This window comes from Neovison vison, chromosome 1, assembly GCF_020171115.1.
Source record: "Neovison vison isolate M4711 chromosome 1, ASM_NN_V1, whole genome shotgun sequence".
Taxonomy (NCBI): domain Eukaryota; kingdom Metazoa; phylum Chordata; class Mammalia; order Carnivora; family Mustelidae; genus Neogale; species Neogale vison.
The window spans coordinates 121,963,518-121,986,554 of NC_058091.1; the positions used below are offsets into that span (position 1 = coordinate 121,963,518).

The 23,037-nt window shown below is 46.1% G+C and overlaps 1 pseudogene; it reads right to left on the reverse strand.

Annotated features, from left to right (window-relative positions):
- Positions 1-23,037, reverse strand: part of LOC122906416 — a 43,651-nt pseudogene that overhangs the window by 11,888 nt on the left and 8,726 nt on the right.

A 23,037-nucleotide genomic window follows, 5' to 3' on the forward strand; every position in this document is an offset into this window, starting at 1 on the left:
GAGGGCAGAGGGAGGGGCACCAAGTTGGGGAGAGCAGGGCGCAGGCGGGGAGGGACGGGGGAGCACAGGCCGGGGCGGGGATGGGAGCGGCGGAGAGACGCCTTCCCCGGGGGGTCCCGGGTTCCCGCCCGGGGGACCCCTCGCTCCCAAGACGCAGAGGCCCTTTCCTCCCGCCCCGCACTCACCCGCTCAGATCTTGATCACGGCCAGGGCGCCCCCCCCCCCCCCACAGCAGCAGGAGGAGGGTTCGGGGCTTCACAACCTGATTGTTCAGTGTCTGCTGAGTCCCTGAGCCGCAGCTAAACTCGGAGGCGGGTGAGAAGACTTTATAATCCGGAACCGGGGTGCGGCTGATTGGTTTCTCCAGAAACCTGACCCCAAGGGGAGTGGGAACCTGGATCCGGTCTGGAGTACCCAGGCAGGAGAACCTCACACAGGTTGGGAGAGGGAGAAGTGAATCCTGGAGAGATCCAGACTCCCCAACACTGGGCTTCCCCACCGCAGACACCGCCCTGGGGCATGAGAGGCGACCCAGGGACCTGGGACTTTGCCAGGACCCCTCACCTGCACAGAGCTCTCTTTGTCACACTGTCCCCCTGAGTCCTGGCCCCGGAGCTCCATGAGTCAGTGATTCTCAAGCACTCTGTTCACAGGGTATCTACACAGTCTCACAGATGACTGAGGATCCCAAGGATCATTTTGTGTCTCTGGGTTATCTCTGTCAGTATTTACCATAGTAGGAATAAAACAGGTTAAAGGTTGATATCCAGGATCTATAATGAACTCCTCAAACTCAACACACACGAAACAGGCAAACACATCAAAAAATGGGCAGAAGATATGAACAGACACTTCTCCAATCAAGACATACAAATGGCTATCAGACACATGAAAAAATGCTCATCATCATTAGCCCTCAGGGAGATTCAAATTAAAACCACATTGAGATATCACCTTACACCAGTTAGAATGGCCAAAATTAACAAAACAGGAAACAACATGTGTTGGAGAGGATGTGGAGAAAGGGGAACCCTCTTCCACTGTTGGTGGGAATGCAAGTTGGTGCAGCCTCTTTGGAGAACAGTGTGGAGATTCCTCAAGAAATTAAAAATAGAGCTTCCCTATGACCCTGCCATTGCACTCCTGGGTATTTACCCCAAAGATACAGATGTCGTGAAAAGAAGGGCCATCTGTACCCCAATGTTTATAGCAGCAATGGCCACAGTCGCCAAACTATGGAAAGAACCAAGATGCCCTTCAATGGATGAATGGATAAGGAAGATGTGGTCCATATACACTATGGAGTATTATGCCTCCATCAGAAAGGACGAATACCCAACTTTTGTAGCAACATGGACGGGACTGGAAGAGATTATGCTGAGTGAAATAAGTCAAGTAGAGAGAGTCAATTATCCTATGGTTTCACTTATTTGTGGAGTATAACAAATAGCATGGAGGACAAGGGGAGTTAGAGAGGAGTAGGGAATTTGGGTAAATTGGAAGGGGAGGTGAACCATGAGAGACTATGGACTCTGAAAAACAATCTAAGGGGTTTGAAGTGGCGGGGAGGTGGGAGGTTGGGGTACCAGGTGGTGGGTATTATAGAGGGCACGGCTTCCATGGAGCACTGGGTGTGGTGAAAAAATAATGAATAATGTTTTTCTGAAAATAAATAAATTGAAAAAAAAATTACCCATGAGAACTTTGAAACAATTAACCATCAGTTTAGTCATCTTTTTGCTAACAAATTGCACGAGGTAAGATGAGGTTATTTGACCTTCAGTAAACCTTGATAGAATAAAAGCTTCACATTTACTGCTGTTATTCAAAGACATGTCTATCTTAATTAAACCAACAAACTTAACTTAGTTTAAATACTGATTTATGTTCCACTTGGGACCACCCCATTTTCAGTGTTTACCTGAGACACAGGTGGGGAAATCTGGAGTGGGGGGTGTTAGTCCAGGGGTTGCTCTTCTTGCTCCCTGACAGTGAAGAGAGGAGGAGCCTTGGTCCATGGTCTAGAGGCCAGTCATGCAGCAGTACCCACATTGGTGCAGAAACAGGAGAAGGGGGAGACAGAAGAACAAAGTGCTGCCAGAAGGCAGTGAAAGAATTCCCGGTTTTAGAGCTCATCAGCTCCAACAGAGGAGCAGATGCCATGCTTTCCAGCCAGCAAGGGGGAGGGGTCAGGCAGTCCAGGTCCGGCCAGAGGAAACAGGGAATTTCCCCCAAACCAAGGGAGTTTCGGCAGCTGCTTGGGAATATTCCTTAAAGTCTCTGTCTCAAGTTAGACTAACCCCATTTGGCTGCAGTTATAGCCTTTAACATGGGAAATGAGGGAGGGAGAAGACCCCACATCTATTAGGAACATAGAGAGATAAAGTCAGAGTCCCCTTAGCTAGGGATGGCCTGTGTATCCTCCAGCAACGTGGGTTTACTAGGAGAAGGCTTATTTACATAATTATCATCCAGTATGTCAGGAGGGAATTTATTGGCTGACTCATTCAGGCAAACACATTCTGTAAAAGGCCCTTAGGTCGGGGTCCTGTTGTACAACAATGAAGGCCTCAGTATGAGCAAGGAAGGTGTCCTAGGTCCATTTGCCCTGTTTCCTGCAGAGGAGATCTAACTGATAGATCCCACTGAGGCCATGCAGTTACAGGAGCTCAGTCCTTTCCTAAGTTTTGCAATGCAAATTATTTCCAGTGGGTTAAAAGGCACCCCAAGGTAGAGTCCTTGGGAACTGAAGAAACCTACTAAGGCCATGCTCCCAGAAAAGTAAAGAAGGTCCATTACCAAATCCCCCCTGACACGTGGGTGGTGTCTCACGCAGGTTGTGTCAGAGGTTCCCAGGTGTCAAAAGCGACCAGAGGTGTCCCTCAACAAGACATCACTAATGATCATGACCCTGCCTTCCCCCAGGAAGGCATTCATGCCGTAAAAGCCCTGGAGGGGTGCCGGCGCCCCTTCCCTTCCCCATCGCATCCTAGACTGCTGATGGGTGGCTGGTGAATAGTCCAAAATACTGTGTAGTGCCATGCCATCATCTGTCCTGAAGATTGCAGACTGTTTTGCCATTTTAACCCATGGCAATACTAGAAAAGTTTGTCAAGGGTAAATTACCCAATTTCGTACCTTTAAGTAGTTTGTAGAAGACACTGACAAGAAACAGTAAAGACTGAAATCCATCATGGTCTATGTGACATTCCAACACATGTGGTCCTCATAGCCAACTTTCCTAGTAAATGGTCCCCAGTTGCGTTTTAATTCAGTTGGGTACTGGTTTTGGCCAGCTCCCATTGGAGGTCCCGTGACCAGAAGTGGCTAGACCAGGGATGTGAAGGGGATCACATTAGATCCATCAGGAGGAAACCTCACATGGGAGTCTTAAAGATTGGCAACCGTTCTGGTGACTTAGGTGGCTGTCTTGTGCCCAAGGGAAACAACTTTATATAAGAACAGGAATAAAGAGAGAGCATCAAGTTTCTGAGTCTTATTACCATTTGGGCCAGGGTACTAACTTCCAGCCAAAAGGAAGACATTCTCCTCCCCATAGAGCAGCCACGGGCTAGAGGATTGCAGCCTGAGCAATCAACATGAAAGTGTTCCTGAAAGACCACACTCCTTGAAAAGCCCCTGAAATGAGACTAAAGAAAAGGAGAGAAAGTACTCACCAATTTTGCACCGAAACACAGAGTCCAAATGTAAAGACTCACAACCCCACGTTGGGTGCCAAATGATGAAGTTCTAGAACATAGGTGAGGTTTGGTGGGGTGAGGTCTGGTGCTGATGACCAAGAAACAATTCTTGAGACATCTCGGATGCAAAATCGTGGTTTATTAAAAGCACGGGGACAGGACCCGTGGGCAGAAAGAGCTGCTGCTCTGGGTTGTGAGGGGTGGCAGGTCCTGTACCATGGGGGTGGGGAAAGTAAGGGAAAGGGAGGTTTCAATAGAACTTTCATATGCTGAAGAGGACCTCCAAGATACCGGACACCAGAGGCCTTGCCATTGCCAAGATTCATTTTGCCTTCTAGCAAGGTATTCACATTAAGATGGGGGGGGGAGATTCCTAAAGAATGTCACCTATGTCCCACCCAGGAGTGGGGGGGAGGGGAGGTTGCAAGGTGTCAACTTTTGTTTTGTCCTCAGTCAGCCTTCTGTTCCCTCATCAATCAGGTATGTAGAAGAATGGATGTTCAGGCACTTTGACGCTGAAAATAAACCAAAACACTTAATTGGGTTTTTGTTTCTCAGAGCCTTGAGTGCAAACAAAATAAATAAGGAATTCCTAGGAGGACTCTGGAGAGACATGTGACAGAATTCCCCCTGACCCATTTCAGGCCTCATCTGGGGAGCCCACAGGACTGGTCACTTGGCATTCTGAGACTATCCCTGGACATCATAAATGACCTTGGGGTTTCTGAGACATGTAAAAAGATGGAGATTAGTCCTGGAGGTCAGAGTCCCAAAGTAGCACACAGCTGCCCACAAATCCCTGGATACCAGTTTGCAACCTTGACTGTGGCTGAGCTGCCTAAATGTTATTTCACTGGGTGATAGTCCAGGGGAGGGGAAGGATTAGGTGCCGGGTGCAGGTCAGAGTAGCTATTTCTGCTGGCATGAGTTTCCACGTCCTACGGTGTTAGGCCAATCTCACTCTAGGATGGGTCATCAAGGGACACCTTGGTTAGGGGACAGAGAGCTGATATGCAGGGATACCCTCATAGGCACCTGTCTATGACAGGTAGGAGAAAGTACCAGATTCACGAGATGGGAAATGGACCATTTTTGCAGGGACTCCTCTGGACTATGTCCTGCAAATTTGGGTAATTTCCCCTTGTGAACCTTTTCTAGTGTTGTTTCCCATGGGTCAAACACAGTGGGTACTTCAAGGCATGATAAAATAAGGTGTGACCTTCATAACAAGGCAAGGTTTCTTCTTAAGTTCCCAAGGATTCTCTCCCTTGGGGTGCCTTCTGACCCACTGGAACAATTTCGATTACAAAATTTAGGAAAGGACTGATCTCCTATAACATTGCATGACCTTAGTGGGATCAAACAGTTAAATATCTTCTGCAGAAAACAGGGCTCTTCATCAGGACCCCGACCTGAAGGCCTCTTGCAGAATGTGTTTGCCCCAATGTGTCTGGCTAGTCAACTCCCTCTTGACATACCAGATGATAATTATCGAAGTAAACCTCTTCAGAAGAAACCCAGGTTGCTAGAAAAAACACAGGCCCTCCCTGGCAAAGACTCTTACTCTCTCCGTACCTCCTAATGGATATGGGGCTTCTCCCTCATTTCCCAGGTTAATGGGTATCATTGGAACCCACTGTCTCTGGTTAGTCTACCGCAGGAGGGGGACTTTAGGAAATGTTCCCAAGCAGCTGCTGAAACTCCCTTTTTTTTCAGGGAAGTTCCCGGTTTTCTCTGGCCTGACATGGATTGCCTACTTCCGCTTTGGTGGAAAAACAAACAAAAAATCTGTGTCTTTTCATCTGTCTGAACTGTCAGGCTTTAGAACGGGAACCTTCTTTCTCTGCTTTCTGGGGACACTTTGCCTCTTCTGCCTCCCCCTCCTCCTGCTTCTGAACAACCTGGATTGCAGATTGAACACACTGCTCATTTCAGATTTCCCAGGTAAAACTTGACAATGGGAACACACTGATTGATTTCTAAAGGAGAATCCAAGTGAAATATAATGGGTATTTAAACTAATTTATGTTTGTTGGTTTAATTAAGGTAAACATGTCTTTAAAGCTATCAGCATTAACTTTTCATTTAATTTATTTTATTTTATTCTACCAAGATTTACTGAAGGTCAAATAAGCTTTTGTGATCTCTGTTATAATTTTTTAACAGAAAGATAACTTAAAATGAGAGTTAATTTTATGCCTTGGCGTTTTCATGGATAATTGTTAAGATAGCTTTAAAAGTCTTTGCTAAGCTGAAACTTTAAAGCTTTGCTTGCATAGTAATTGAGATTAAATTCATTGGACATGTAGGTCTTTTTCAAGCAAGATAAAGTACTGGGCATAGACTTGTGCTTTTGACTTCTTATTACAAAGAAACTAAGAATATTTGAGTTTGTTGTTAAACATGTTTTGTGCTTAAGTGATTCATAAATTTGCTGTCTATAAACTTCTGGTGTAACAGTTTTATTGGGTCAGCAGGCTCCTGGAATGCAGGAGGAACAATAGAAATGACAGCCGCCGGGGAGCCATCTTCCCCGCCCCCATTCCTTAACCCTTGACTCTCTTGCCAAAAGGATGTATGCCCGGGTCATGTCTCCATAGGTAACCCAATACCTATGCAGGAAACAGAAGTATCAGGACCCCCCACCCCATATCCTCTGATCACCAAATACCCTACCATATATGGATGTGAGCCCCTGCCCAGCCTTGGCCCCATAAAAGACCCCTGCCGACTCTCTCCCAGTGCAACTTTCCTGACTCTGCTTTCCAGAGTCATAGAACCTCGCCCGAGGGTGCCCACCTCCTCCCAGTGTGACTTTCCTGGCTCCCCTTCTCCTGAGCCCTGAAACTTCACTGGAGAGTGCCTTTAATAAATCTTGCCTTGTGCCTACCTCGCCTGGTGTCATGTTTATCTCGCCTATAAAACCTTACAAGTTTACTATTGGTTACTACTTAATTTTCACTAAAGATGAAGGTTTCTAAGAGTGCAGAATTCTGCTAAGTATAATTAATACTGATGAAAAGAAGGGAAGGAACTCTGTATGTAGAAAAGTAGGAGATAGGTAAAAAAGTTATAAAAAATGGGAATACAGTTTTGTTAAAGATAAAAAAAGGTAATTTTGTGCTAAATAAGACTGATTATTTCAAAAGAAACAGCTTGGGACAACATCTAAATGAAAAAAGAAGTTATAGAGGGTTTGTAAAGAAAACTCTTTGGAAAAGAATTGTCATATGTGGTCAGAATGGACTAAGATTGAAATAATGTGGTTTTTTGGGGCGCCTGGGTGGTTCAGTGGGTTAAAGCCTCTGCTTTCAGCTCGGGTCATGATCCCAGAGTCCTGGGATTGAGCCCCGCATTCGGCTCTCTGCTCAGCGGGAGGCCTGTATCCTTAACCATCTCAGTCACGCGGGCTCCCCTTAAATAAATGGGTTTTAAAAGTGCACTGGTAGAAGGTTGAAATTCCACTTTCTTTCACTTAAAAAAGACAAAGGTTTCCTTTCTTCTTCTTCTCCTTTTTTTTTTTTTTTGATTTTCTTTATTTATTTGAGAAAGAGAGTGAGAGAGAACATGAGAGCAAGGAAGGTCAGAGGGAGGAAGCAGACTCCCCATTGAGCTGGGAGCCCAACAGGGGGAGTCCTGGGATTCCAGGACTGTGACCTGAGCCAAAGGCAGTTGTTTAACCAATTGAACCATTCAGGTGCCCCAAAGCTTTCTTCAATTAATGGTCTCTTCTTGGTAAAAAAAAATGTAAAAAAGTTGTTTCTCTTTTCTATCTGCCCAAGAAAACCAGTTTCAGTATTTTGTCTTTTCGGGCCTTTGATTTCTTAGTTAAAACTTCTCAGTATTAAAGGAGGTAAGTTTTGCTAACAAATTTATGACACTGCTTATTTGCCTTTGGAATCTTACTGTTACTTTGGTCAAGTAAATGATTAAGTTTTGGATTTTACAATAATTTGTAGTCCCACTTACGCATATGCTTTATAACTGAAGTTTTTCATAAAATTCCACAAGATTTACATTGTAAATTATGTCTTTTTGACCAATTAGGCTTGTTTACTTGGTATGTTAAGTTACCTGGAAAGCACCGTCAACAAATAATGATAAACCATAGGTTATGTTATCTGGACAAATGCCAGATAAAAAACTCTTCTAAAGATGATTCCTAAAGTTTTAATATGTTTTGGGATTAAGTGATAACAACATTCAAATTATTAAAATGTTGTATGTCACAGAAATAATTGAATTTCCTCGTCAATTGCATTTCAGTCTTTTGTCCTTTATAAAACGAGTTTCATCTTCAAGAAGATTCATAAAAAGGACTTTAGGGGGTGCCTGGTGGCTCAGTTGGTTAAGTGTCTGCCTTCAGCTCAGGTCATGATCCCAGGGTCCTGGGATGGAGCCCTGCTTTGGGCCCTCTGCTCAGCAGGGAGCCTGTTTCTTCCTGTCCCTCTGTCTGCTGCTCACCCTGCTTGTACTCTCTCTTTCTCTCTGTGAAATAGATTGTTTTAAAAAAGGACTATAGGGGCGCCTGGGTGGCTCAGTGGGTTAAGCCGCTGCCTTTGGCTCAAATCATGATCTCAGGGTCCTGGAATCGAGTCCCGCATTGGGCTCTCTGCTCAGCAGGGAGCCTGCTTCCCTCTCTCTCTCTCTGCCTGCCTCTCCATCTACTTGTGATTTCTCTCTGCCAAATAAATAAAATCTTAAAAAAAATAAAAAATAAAAAAGGACTATAGAAGAAATACAGGTTTTTCATATTTTCAAAATCCTAAACTAAAATGGGTAAGAATTTCTTGAACTACATAAAAGCTGCATTTAAACTAAACAAGAATCAGTAACATGAGACTAAATAAACGAAGAAAATGATTATAGTTTAGTGACTCTTGTTTAAAAACATAGCTGGTTCACCAGTGTTTGGTCTTCAGGGTTAAGAAAACTTTCTCTTAAGATAACATAAACAAATACAAACAGATTTAAAAAAAAAGAAGATAACAAATATTCTTTCTTCCATGGCAACTATAGGCATTTGCATAAGCTCAACAAGAATCTGTTCTCCTTGTGATGGGACACCATTGCAAACAGGGCTTATTTTATGAATGTTTTGACTGGAATGTCATATTTGAGAGAGACATGCATGGACTCAGATATGACCAAAGAGCTTTAAGGAACTGAGGTTGACTTTATGAAACCTGGAGCCCTAAAGCCCCTTGGAACTGCTGGCCTGATACCTTGCTTACAGAGTTCCCAGCAGCCTCAGCAGTGAGTAAATAATGCCACTTCCTGGCGGGCACAGGAACCTCAGACACTCTGGGAGCTCGTGAAGAGGAATTCAGCTGCCCTCATCCAAAACTATTGCAGACCTGTCTGATGGCACGTTCTTGGCTTGGCTTCTGGCCTGGAGAGGCTACTGAGAGTTCCACCTAGATATTCCTTGCAAAAAGTTCCAACAAAGCAAATTTTAAAAGATCTACACAGCTAATTGCTGTTCTTGCTGAGCTTACAAAAATAATTAAAACAAGCTCATTAAAATTGGGCTTTTTTTCGAAACAGATTAGTCTTGATTTGGGTCATCTCTGAAAATGAGGGTTATTATGATAGAGAGAAATTATGTTTTAGTAACATCTTTACGTATGTTAAATTCCAGGTCTGATCATCTTTAAACATTTGTTGTTTGCCTAATCTAGACAGCCTGAGGTAAACTTCAGAGAAATTGCCACAATAGCTCATGTATAGGTAATCCTCTTGCTTGCTACTCTGTGGGGATAATAATTTAAACCAGAATTATTATTATTAAATTTATAATAATATAATGATTATAATATTATATATTATAATATAACCTGTATTATATGTCATAATATATTATAATAAATATAATAATAATAAATTATTATTATTAAATTTAATAATTTAAACCAGAAAATGGGATTAATTCCTCAACAATTGTATTACTCAACTAGCACCTTGACCAGTTCTGTGTGGCTGGAATGAACAGAATCACTCCTTTAAAGCCAAAGCGTGCCCTGCTACATGGGATTAACTATAGGCTTATGGAGATCATGATGACCCCACTTTCTTTATGACTGGATTGAGTGATACATTTGAGGATGCCCTTATCTTTTGAGTCAAGTTTTCTCCCACTTACCAATGATTCCTTGTGGTTGGGCTATTGTGAAGGTGGGAACTCAAACAAAGAGTTTCTTGATGGTTTTTATCACTTTGTCATATTTGTCCTAGAAGCCTCCTCTCCTGGAGTCCAATTACAAAGGCTTTATCCAAGTGTACAACAGCCCCCCCCCCCGGTAGAAGGGCCTCCAAGCTCACTATGGGACTTCTAGGACTTACCACAGGAGCTACAACATGAAATAAGCAAAACAGTATGCTTGCTCAGCAGAACTCTAAATATCCGTCCCAGGAACTACATACACTTAGCCAAGAATTAAGTGAAGTCGGAGAGGGACTTCTCAGGAACGGGCCACTGTGGATTGTCTACTATTGCCAAACCATTTAGGATATGAGGAGTTTCCTCACATGTGGTGTTTTTTTTTTTTTGTTGTTGTTGTTTTGTTTTGTTTTGTTTTCCCTCACATGTGTTGTATTAACATTACAGATAACTCTCACAAAGTGTCCCATTTCATAGGGGACATTCATGATCAATTCAAAAAGATCAAAATTATTCACTGGTCTATTTGATGGAATCTGTAATTGGGGATCTTACCTAAGAGATGTGATCACAATTTTGAGCTTGATATTTGTGTTATGCTTATTCTTTTGCATGTGCTGCTGCATGTGTTGTCTGATGGCCATCATGACCGCCTGAGCCATACCATGGGCCCCCTAGGTGGATCCTGGATGGATTCTAACTGCCTTACAGCCCGCCACCCCATTTCTGCAGGAAGCATCAGAGCAGTCATCGTCCCATTCCCTAAGGGCAGTTTGAGGCCATTCTCCAGGGGAGAATGAGTGAGGATATAGGGGGTACAGGGTACAGGGAGGGAGAGGTAGGAGGCCTCTCGCTGGGCTCTGGTGGATCAATACTAGGAGAGTTCATCCTGAACACAACAGGGGACACAGTGAGGACAGAAGGGCGGGGGCGGGGTGGGGGGAAGACAATCTGGGTTTTGCCTGTGATCCTTTCCCTGCTACAACAGGAGGGCTTAGCCTGAGAGAAGGGAGATTTCTCACCTCCCTCCACTGGGAGCTGCCGGGGACTGAGGTGTTCTTGACCTCTGCCCACAGGGGTGCAGCCCTGCAGCAGAGCAAGTGGTGGCCACAGAGGTCCACAAACAAAGCTTGGGCTTCAGGAACGAACAGACGGAGAAGCCCAGCTCTGCTGCGCTCCGGCTGGGGTGAACACGTGGAGATGCTCTGGTGCCTGAGTCCGCAGGTTCCCATGCGAGGGGAGGGGCGGGAGAAGCCCCAGCAGGGCTGCGATTGTGTTCCTGTGTGTGCCTGTTCTTTCTGGTTCTAGATGGCTCTGCTAACACACCGTCTGCCCTGCACACTCTGAAGCTCTGTGAACACTTGACTCTGACCCGTCTGGGGTGCCCCCTTGTTCCGCTCCATGTACCTGTCATGTTGGACATGCCCTCAGTTAAATATGAAAAATAGTATGAGCTCATTTTCCTCCTTGATTTCCTTATTACTTTTGTGTGCTAATTAATTCTTCTTTTCTCAAATTAATCCAGATTCCCTAATGAGTAACATATCTCTCTGCTAAAGCTAAAGACAGTATTGACATCACTGTTTGTAGACAAGTCACTAAAGCCAATTCTCTGAACAAAAGTTTATTTCCCAAACATTTTTCTCCTCCAATTGCATGATTTCTTATTAAGTGACTCAAACAGGTTTGACACCACGTTCAGGGGCTTTTGCCATCTTAGCGCTGGGAGGACCAGGCCTGCCCAGTGTCATGCTTTCCATCCAAATATTCACATACAGTATCGAATCTTCTCAGATGTTTAGTTATTTATATTTTTAATTTGTTTGCAACTTACTTTGTGTAAGTTAAATATACATTTATACATTTTATCAATTCTCATATCCAATATTAGAATTTGCCACTTATATTCATTTAGTGTAAAATGTTAAAACAGATGAAATTGTAAGAAAATAATTTTAAAAAGTATTTAAATTTGGGGCATAGTTGACACATAATGTTCTAGTAGTCTCAGGTGTACAAAGTAATGATGTGACAAGTTCACACATCACGCTCTATTCCTCACAGGTGTAGCTCCCACCTGCCCAACGTAGCCCTATAACAGTGTCATCATCTGTCTTCCTCGTGCTGTGCCTTTTATTCCCATCACCTATTCATTCTGGAACTGGAAGCCTGTGTCCCCACTGCCCCTCCCCCCTGTCCCCAGTCTCCACTTCCTCTCTTCTGGCAACCATCTCAGATGTTCACTTACTGGAAGAGTAATGCCTGTGAACAAGAGAATCCTGTGAACAGAAAGTGCACTGTGTAATATTTGATGCTGGCTTCACAGCTCAGAGGGCAGCGCAAGCTTCTGATGACACCGTTTCAATGTTTGCTGCTCTTACCACCTGTCACTACTACTATAGAAGGTTCTACTGTACCCAGGACGTTCCTGCGTGCAGCTCATTTATAATGTTCTTCAAATGGTTCTTTTTGACAATGGCTGATGATTTCTGTTGCGTCCTGAGTGCGGACAGCATGTGCTCACACGTTCAGCTCTCACACAGCTTTGGGGTGTGATCTGCATGTCATCTAAACGTAGTTGGCAAGAGCAAGACACCAGTGAGTTTTGACAAAAGTAGCACAGATTTTTTCTTTATTTTAAATCTGGATGTGCCAAATAGTGTTTGCTTTGTAGGAAATGACACACAATCTGTGCATTCTATGGGGGCACCATGGATATGGGATTGGAATATGACTGTCCCAGGGGGCCGGGGACAGGGAGGGTTGTTCTGTCATTGTCTCCCATTGTGTTATGTTGTGTCCCTGTCGCTCCTGTCACACGACACACATGTGCACAAACACAGACATACATATGCATTGCCCACACGTGCATCACTAGGTCCTCACTCAGTAAATCCTGAAGCCTCCTCTGAACTCCCCCCTTCCACTCCCTTCCCCCCTCAGGACAGCGCTCTCTGCAGTATTCCCCCTCAGCGGGGTTGGAGTCGCTCCAGGAGGCCCTGCATTTCCTGCCTTAGGCTTCATGGACCGACCACCTTTCCCTGTCATAACTATGAGGACATAGAGACAGAGTCTGGAGTCGAGTGGTGCACGCAGGAGCCAAGTTCTTCAGATGACCAGACCAAGATCTGGCTTAGATGAAGAATAACCCCCAAACCTGAGGAATGTGTAGCAATCCTACCGCCGAACCCCATGACGCCAGAAGTTTGGGGCCTGGGAGAAAGCAGAGAGTTGAGCACACCTCCCACCCCAGGGACATGCGACCCTCTTGTCAGGTGCCCCCCCCCCCCCCCCCCCCGGTCAGGCTGGAACACACAGGTGAATATAAGCTGTCACATGAGAAGGAATGCCAGGACAGTCTGCTCAGGGGGACGGGGTCCTTGTGTCATTTAGTGGTTAACAAACCAGACTCAGTGGGTCATGGACACAGTTTAGGTCCCTGCAGTTGGGAAACCAGAAGGTATAAGCTAGTGGTTGTCCTCACAGAGCCCACAGTGAAGATGGGGAGGCGCCCACACTTCTGAGAGCACGTGACTGAGGGTGTGGGGCAGACTGAGAGCTATTGAAGACAGACGCCTCCTTAAATGTCACATGAGAAGCAGAGACACAGTTTACGGGGTTCATAGGCCAGACCTCCAGTGATTGGGGAAAGGTTCATGAATGAGCTGGAACTCTGTGTAGACCTTGATGTGTGTGTACGATCTGGGTTGATGGGGGGTGAGGTCCCAAGCAGTCAGCAGTTAGGATGGCCAAGTTATGGGTGACGTTGGACACAGGGGGGTCAGGATGTAGGTGTAGCTAGTCATTTCTAGTTAAGGTCTTGACGGTTTAGCATATGAAACAGTTGTGGAGGGCCTTGCATGTGGGATCCAGGCATAAACCAGTGAGAGGCACGATTAGGGCTCAGACTTTCCCAGCTGATCTGCACAGGAGCAGGAACTCCACAGTTTGCCAGATGGTTCCGTTTCAGACCCTGACAGAGTCCTGCCTTCTCAGGGCTCACAGCATCAGAGGAGAGAGACATTATGCAGTTAGGTTTGGTACAGTGTGTAAGGATGGGACCAGGATCTTTCCAGCACTTTTTCAGGATCTGGGAACAAAATCTTAGAAGAGGTGCTCCTATGACTCCCACCATTCAATCAGTTACAAAGGTGTTAAAGGCTGTGCAGGAGGGGGAAGACCAAGTACGTCCTTCTTACTGTGTCACACTAGCACAGTTTAGACAGTGACTGTTCCCTACAGAGAAGCTGGTGGGGGTGGGTTGCAGAGAGAAACGCTGGGGGCCTCTGGAGATGTGCCCTGCCCTGACTGACACTGCCTGGTCCTGGGGAGGAGGTGGACAGCACCCCCCTTCAGGTCACCGAGGCTGGGGACTCCAGAGGATAATGGGACACTGGGATGGTGACAGGATGACTAGGACAATGACAGTGACTGAGTTTTGACATGGAGCCTCTGCCATCCATGGTAGTCTCATCATTGCTGCTACCCCAGCAGCGATGGGAGGCCAGTGGGCACATCATGGAGGGATGAGATGGACTCAAGAAGTCGCATTTCTTGTTACTTCAGAGACACTTGGGGTTTGGGACAAGAACATGAGCCGCACTGGTAAGGACTCCCCACAGCCCAGCCCTGCAGCTCTTCCCAGCCCAGCCTGGGGCCACCCTCTCTCCAGAGCTACTCACACATGGGGATGGAGGACATCTAGTGTGGGATGGGGGCCATGCGCTGAGGACAGTGGCCCATCCTGAGTCCCCTGGGCAGTGGCATGGCACACACTTCTTAAGCCCATGCGGCCCCTGACTGTGGGGTAACCCTGAGGGGCTATGCACCCTGGGCTTCTGCCCTGCAGAGATGACCATGACCTGTAGTGGGCCAGCGAGCACCAGATCTAGTACAAGGAGCTTGTGGAGATGAGGCAGAAGGGGATGGAATCATCCAGAAGCGGGTGGCCATTGTGCTGCCTTCTGGAGATAAAGGGAGATACATGTGCTGTGTGTAGGATGAGGGGCTGCCTGAGCCCATCACCATGAGACAGGGGGTTGGGGGATGAGGAGTGGAGCCCTATATCAGGGATCCACGAGCCTTCTAGAGACTTCCAGCAGAGTCAGGGCACAGGGGCACCCCTTAGTTTTCCTTTTCACCTCAGATCTGCTTGCCCAGCTTACCATGCTCCTCAAGGGGACATTTGCTGGCCAGGTTCTCCTTGATGTTCTCATCATTGGGGTTGTTTTAGCAGGAATTTAGATGGTTTGAACTATAATTGCTAGAGCTGTGTTCTAGAACAACAAGAACTCAGGTGGACAGGAGATGTAGTCTCCTCATTCTGATCTATACCTGTCTCACCCCAAGGGTTCAACTGAAACTCCTGTTCCTTGTATTCTGAAAGAGATATGGAAGCATCTTGCTGTGCTCAAGCCTGGGGGTGGGGGTCGGGGGGTATCCCTGGCTAGTGGGAGGGCAGGCTAGGAGAAGGTGGGAGGCACGAGACCTGCTGGACCCCAGAGACCCAACATCACCTGGGGCAATGCACACGGTTGCCTCTGGATTCCAGGATCTCCATCTAAGATCACATCTCCTGCTCCTATAGGAGGGTTCCAGGAGCAGGCATGCATGAGATCCAGAGTGTACCAGAGTTCTGGGGAGGGGGTCAAAAATTTTGGTGGTAAAAAATTCTCGGGTCCTTCTCCCTCAAGATCCTAAATTTAAAAAAAATGTTTTGTATTTAAACTCAATTTAGTTAACATATACTTTATTATTAGGTTCAGGGGAAGAATTTGCAATTAATCAGTTGCATATAACACCCAGTGCTCCTATCATCATGTACCCTTCTTAACGCGCATTACCCAATTATTCCTTCCCCCCACTCATCTCCCTTTCAGCAACCCTCATTAAAATTCTCTTATAGTTTACCTCCATCTCTGTTTTTATTTTATTTTTTCTTTCCTTCCCCTATGTTCATCTGTTTTGTTTCTTAAAGTCCACATATGAATGAAATCAAAAGGTATTTATCTTTCTCTGACTGACTTATTTCAATTTGCATAATACCTTATGGTTCCATCTAGGTCATTGCAAATGGCAGGGTTCCTTCCTTTTTGATGGTCGAGTAATATTCCATTGTGTCTGTCTTTCTATTCATCTGTCCACCACCTCTTCTTTATCAATTCAGCAGTCGGTGGACAACTGCCATCAGATCCTTAGATTTCCTAGAAAGAGGAAGTAAGAGTAAGCCAGATTCCAAATAATGTAGGAAATGTAATGCAAGTCTGTCATGTACATATGTCTGTCTGGGGGCAGGTTCACAATCCTGTAGAAATGTGTACAGGAATTTGTGTGGAGGTTTGTATATATGGATATGAGTGAGCACGTGCAAGCATGTATGAGTGTTTGTATGTATAGGCATGAATATGGTTGTATGCATGCACCCTGCTCTGAGAATTTTTCATCCTTGTGTCCATACTGGCTAGTTCATGGTTGCCCCACCCCCCACCCCCATCACATGGGTTACAAGTTCCATCTGCAGCAAGTGAGAAAGCCAGAGCGGCTCAGGGTGATGAGTGAGGGAGTGAACTGTTACACATCATGGTAGGAAGAAGAGAACAGGAGCTACGTTGGTGGGACTCTCTTCCTCCCCAAGGTTCTGCTTGAGAAAAGCATCAGACACAGTTTTAAGGGGTTTATATGAATTGAATCATTTAAAAGTCCTAATAACCCAGTGAGATAGGGAAAGGTACCAACTCCAATTTATAGGGAAGGAAACCAAGGTCACTATGAGGTTAGCTGAGTCAATTGGCTGAGCCATGACTCTAACAAAATGGTCAGGTGCTGAGTCCAAGTGCCCACCATTTTTTTTTTGGCACCTGGACACTGTTCACCTGCCTCAGTAAGGGTCACCACCTTCTGTGTCTCTGACAACTTCTCCTTCTCCAGCACTGAGTCTTGTCAGGTGTATGCATTTCTCACTGTCCCTGTAAGGGAATCCCTGGGGTTTGAGGGGACAGGAGAGCTGGTTGTACGTTGGCAGATGGAGTGTGTTTGCTGGAGGTGGAGGGGAGGTAGGTCACATCTGGGCTGTAGGGAATCATTGGAGTCTGCACCTGGGGTGTGAGGTTGCCTGGCCAGCATGCAGAAGTGGGGAGACCAGCCGTGGTGGGCAGAGTTCACTTATTGTTTTGTTCACAGCACAGCCTGAGTGAGCCTGAGAGACATGGGGGTGAGCACTCATGACCTACCAATCCTGCTATCTGTGACCTGTCTTCTTCCAGGTGACTTCCTGGTGATACCTGCTCTCCAGGTGAGAAGTGACGTGAAGGCGGCACTTCCTGATAGCCTGACAGTAGCTCCCTCATTAGCCTTCCCAGATAGAGTGAGAGGAATTCAAGTGGGTTGGTAAGAACTTGACATTCATGTTGGAAAGAGAAAATGGGATGTTAGTCTTCAAGAAAGGGGAGGGCTGCCCTCTGGGGAGGACTGAGTAGTTCCTTATGGGCTGGTGGACTGGGAGCCTCAGCATCTTGCTGGATGTGGGCAGCAGGCTGACCTCAGTTTCTGGTCTTTCCAACACAGCTGCTTGCTTCAGCAAAGCTTGCAAGGGGAGAAGATGGTAGAAACTCAGCAGGCAAAAAGGAATTCATGATCGTATATATTCCAAGGTCACCACTGCCACATTTTATTCGTTAGAAGATATTCTAGGTTTCTGCCCTCCCCCCCATACTCAGTAGGAGGAGATTCCACAAGGCCATGTGGACCAGGAGGTGGGGACCATTGGGCCTTATTATAGAATCTGCACAGGGATGTTCCAGATGACAGATGAAAGGAATGGAAGGTAGCAAGGTCTCTACTGGATGTGTTCACACACTGGATGTGTTCATAGATCTGTACTTACCAGGCTGTTACCCTGCACAGGCACTGAGCCACATAATTATCACTCTGGGTCCCCTGCTGGAGATGACCTGCAGGCTGAGTTGTGTTATCCAATCAGGGTCTTAGCTATAAGAATCACGCTGTATTTGGAAAGGGCTGTCTCAACTTTGTGGAACCTGAGAGGTTATCCTCTCTGAATATATTCCCCCTCATTTGTCAGACCTTCTAAATCTCTAGGAAAGCACCATCACTACACTCAGCCATTGTGTTTCTTTCCTCTAGGCAGAAATAGTGGGAGACCAGAATTACCCAGGCAGCATGACGGGATTCCACCAAGACATTTCCTGTGATTCCACTCTGTCAGTTTCATTCCCTTCATCCAGATCATTTCTTTTTGGTTTTCTCTTGTATTGATGCATCAGTTACATTAGGAAGTCACTATTCTCTAATTAAGTCTTCCCAATAACGTTTGGACCAGATGGGCAAATGTTCTTCCCAAGTCTCAGCTCCTTCCCACACAGGGACAAGACAGTAGTAGGGTCTCTGGAGAGTCAGGAGTTGCTATAGAACCTCATGAGCATGAGACAGGTAGGTCACAAATGTGTGTACCTGTGTTTTCTTTCTGTGCTTGGAACAGGAACACCTGGCCCAGTAGTACAGTACAACAATAGTACAGTACACCTGGCCCACAGTAGGCATGCAGGTAGTTTCTGCATGGTGGCTGTTTCTCCAAACCTCATCAGGATAGTTATATTTACTAGGTTATTCACCCCACTCTGAATTCCTTCATGTTTCTCTCACTGAGCCTGGCAGAGAGCCTGACATCTGCTACTGCCTATTATGTGTCTCCTAAATGGAGGTGGGGCTTTCTTAGGCAATTCAGAATGTAATTCAACAGACTGATACATGCACAAGGTTGAAAACATTTACATAACAGAAAAGAGTATACAGTGAAAAGTCAATTTCCTCCTCTATTCCCTCCATAATGCTTCCAAACTCACTCCTGGGACAAAAGAGCTGTTACCAGTTTCCTCAATATTATTATAGGAGAGATTTCCATTTTAGGGGGTGGCATTTTACCAAATAATCTACCTCTAACTTTGTTTTCAATTAACAATATATTCTGAGGGCGCCTGGGTGGCTCAGTGGGTTAAGCCGCTGCCTTCGGCTCGGGTCATGATCTCAGGGTCCTGGGATGGAGTCCGGCATCGGGCTCTCTGCTCAGCAGGGGGCCTGCTTCCCTTCCTCTCTCTCTGCTTCCCTCTCTGCCTACTGTGATCTCTCTCTGTCAAATAAATAAATAAAATCTTAAAAAAAAAACAACCCACAACATATTCTGAGAAGATCCCGGTTTTTACATTCAAAACTCATTAAGGATTAGATACTGATATTAAGGTATTGGTAATGACAATTCTGCCACAGGTGATTTTTAAAAAATTTATGTAAAGCAGAAATCATCCTCATTCCAGAGTGACACAATTTCATGGAGTACATTTTCCCTCAGATTAAAGACAGCCTCATTCACCAGCCTCCCTGGAGGCTACTTCTGTCTGTGTGACTACATTCTGGCCATTATGGGGACACAGAATGTGGTAGCAGGTTTTGTCCTAAAAGGAGGGAAACATCCACTTTTTCTGCTTTCCCTTCCCTGCTCACAGACCATGGACATGGTCTTAGGTGCCCTGGTCATGCTAATAAGGAAACTTCCCAGGGTCATAGTCACCAGCGTGTCTGGGTAGCCCCATGGTGCAGACTGACCCTACAGTCCCAGACGGCTTACCTCACTCATGGGACACACACAAGCTGCTGTCCCGTGGACAACCACTGTTAGCTGGGTTTCTGTGGCACACAACTGAACTAATGCATATGGAGAGGGGACGGGTTCCTGGAGCGGGTGGCCATGGTGGTCTGTTCTGGAGATGAGCAGAGACAGATCCACAGGGGGCAGCACTGGGGGCTCCCTGGGACACTGTCTGTGTTGGAGGAAGGGAGAGCTGGGCCCCAGGGGCAGCACAGGGAGACTGGAGACTGTTCTCCCCTCATCTTTGTAGCCTGGGGCTGTTCTGGGGGCGTGCATGGACTCACCAGCTGTTACACTGGGGCCCTGTGTTTCTTCTCTTCCCTTCCTGTACTTTTTACAGAATTCCCTGGTTGACTGCAGCCAGGACGAGAATCCCTGCTGGTGACCTTTCCTCCTCCTCCTCCTGTCTGAGGGCAGTGGCTGTGGGCATTGAGATTTGTGGGGGTTGAGAGACCCCTCAGAGGGAAGAGGAATGCAGGGTGTTTGTCATGAGGTTCCACCAGAAATCTGCACTTATCCAGGCTGGCTTGGACGGCCCACCTTGAGAATGTGGACCCCTCCTATCTTGTGTCCTGATGATTCCAGATACTCACTGCATGACTTCACTCTATTCTGTGTGTCACCAGCAAGTCACTATGTCCAGCTTCTGTTCCCAAAGTGGGTATTATTACACAAGGGCATGAATACCGGAGGATGGGAACACTGGAGCCATCTTGGGATCTGCCTACAGCAGGGGTGACTTTGGGAACCAGCTGAATGCGTGGCCTCTCACAGGCCTGTGGCCAGGAATGCAGAGACCAGACTAAATGGAGAGCTCAAGTCCAAGGATGTTGGCAGTCACTGCGCAGGAATCCAGGTCAGAGTTGGGATGTCACACATTGTTGCAGGGGGAAAGGGCCTGAGGCTCCACCAGTCAGGTAGGTGACCACATGCCAGACTCTGACTCAGGATGTGTGACACAGATGCTGGGACAGTGCTGCAGGCATTTGGCACAGGTGGTGTGACTGGCCGTCGTGTCATCCCGCTGCCAGGAGCAGCAGTGACAGCTGTCCTGGCCTCAGGGTGCAGTGGTATGAACAGTAGGACCTGTGCCCTGCACTGGGGGCAGTGGTTCCTCTTTGGGCCTTGACCTGGGGTGCGATAGTGAATTCTGCTCCTGGCTCTGCAGCCTTGGGCCTCTTCTGTGGCTTTCCCTGAAATAAAATGAGGCCCAGTTCTCTAACGTTATCTACACATAATACATATATTTCCCTATAAATAAATGTATTCATAATATAGGAGTTTAACTTATGATTAATATCTCATATTTCATTCTTCTTAAAATAGATTTTAATAATTATTTATATTATTACATATATTTATATTATATGTTAAATTATATATATATAATTCTCCATAATAATACATATATACACATATAGCTCTTTTAAATTTATATAGTTTCAATTAAAACAACCTGGACTCTGTTTTGAAAACAAGGAGTGAAGAATGCATGAAGGAATTCTTTTAGACAGCATGGATTCAGAAATCTTTTCCAGTAGTATTGAGATATAATTGACAGAATAGCTTATAAATTTAAGGGCACAAACTTTGGATTTAATTTATTTACATACTGCAAACTGATTAATTACCACGATAGCATTAGCTAACATGTGCGTCCTGTCACAGTTACTGGTGTGAGTGTGTGTGTGTGTGGTGGAACATTTTAGACCTAGTCTTTCAGCAATCAGACTTTTTCTTTATTTTGAGCTGATAACCACTTTCTCAGTCTGCCACCTGGCTGGGCTCCATGAGAGAAAAAACATGTATCTCCCGGCATGCCTTGCATTATTCTTCCTATGAAGAAAACAATATAAATGTGTATGCAAGACTCTTCTGCACACTGGACGCTCTCCTCAAGGACTTCAGTGCTTCCTCCCTCTCTGGCAGAGTCCCAGGATTGCTTGTGGCTTTGTTACCAAATACTCAGGCCTTTCCCCAGACCCACCATCTTAGAATGTAGGCGAGGGCCCGGGAATCACTTACTTAAGCAGCCCTGCAGGAGAGGCTGATGCACGGCCATGGGGGATCCTGCTTCATGTGCTCGCTACTCAGTGTCGGATTTGAAGACCAGCAGCAGCAGCACCAACCTTGTTATCAACCCAGCATCTTATCTCTACCCCAGACTGTTTAGATCTTCATAGTCCAGGAAATTCCTGTGCACACTGAGGACTGGGCCTCCCTGGTCTCTGTGCCTTCTAGACCCAGAAGCAGACTGTGCCGTGCGCTCTGGGTGTGCGCTCTGATCAGCCTGCTTAGTGCTGAGGAGTCCAGGGTTTGGTCTTGTTCCTTTCTCTTCTATGGCCCTCACCCCCTGGTGACTTCATCTCTGCTGAAGGCTCTAATCATCATGTATTTGCTGTCACCTCCCACATCTATTTCTCCAAACCAGATACTTCTCCTCCCCTGCACTATCCAACTGCCACCTTGTTTGCATTACTTTCTTTCTTTCCTTTTTTAAAAAAAATATTTACATTTATTTATTTACTTAAAGAGAGAGCATGATCAGGGAAAAGACAGAGGGAGAAGGAAAGACAGATTCCCCAGCAAACTCTAACCTGGGTGGGTAGCCTGACGCAGGGCTCAATTTCAGGACCGTGATATCATGACCTGAGCTGAGACCACGAATCACATGCTCTGTGTACTGAGCCATCCATGACCTCCTCACTTGCACTTCTAGTAGACATCTCAGATTTAATATTCTTAAATTGGATGCTTTTGTTGCTGTTTCCCCAAATGTCCTGCTTGCAGAATCTTCCCCATATCCAAGGAAGGCACTGCACATTTCTACCTGCAGTCTGAAATACTGGATCTCCTCCTTGATTCCTCCTTCTTACCCCCTAGAATGAATCCATTAGGAAATCCTGCAAAGTCCATCTGGGAATATCTCAAGCACCCAATCACGTCCTATTACTTTCCCTCCTTATTCCACACCTCACATCTCCCACATTTTTTCCCAAAGATTCTATTTATTTATTTATTTATTTGAGCGAGAGAGAAAGAACAGAGCAAGAGAGCATGAGCAGGGGCAGGGGAGGAGCAGAGGGAGAAAGAGAAGAAGGCTCCCCTCTGAGCAGGGAGCCAGATGCAGGGCTCGATCCCAGGACCTTGAGATCATGACCTGAGCTGAAGGAAATGCTTAACAACCTGAGCCACCCAGGCCCCCGACACTGCACTGGTTTCCTACACTTTCCCTACTGGTGCTTGCCCTATACCTCTCAATTCTGCACAGAAGCAAACAGGTGCTTCTAAAACAAGCCCTACAGGTGGATCATTTGTTCAAAACCATCTTTAACTCCATCTCACTCAGAGAAAACTCAAAACTCATCTAATCCTGGACATCTGGCCTCATGTCACCTGCTCTCAGCCACAGTGGCCTCCTCTCCCTTTCTTGAACAAGGACACACCCCTGCCCTAGTGAGTGTGCACCGGAGGTTCCCTGCCTGGAAAGAACTAACCCCCCCAGACCTCCTCTT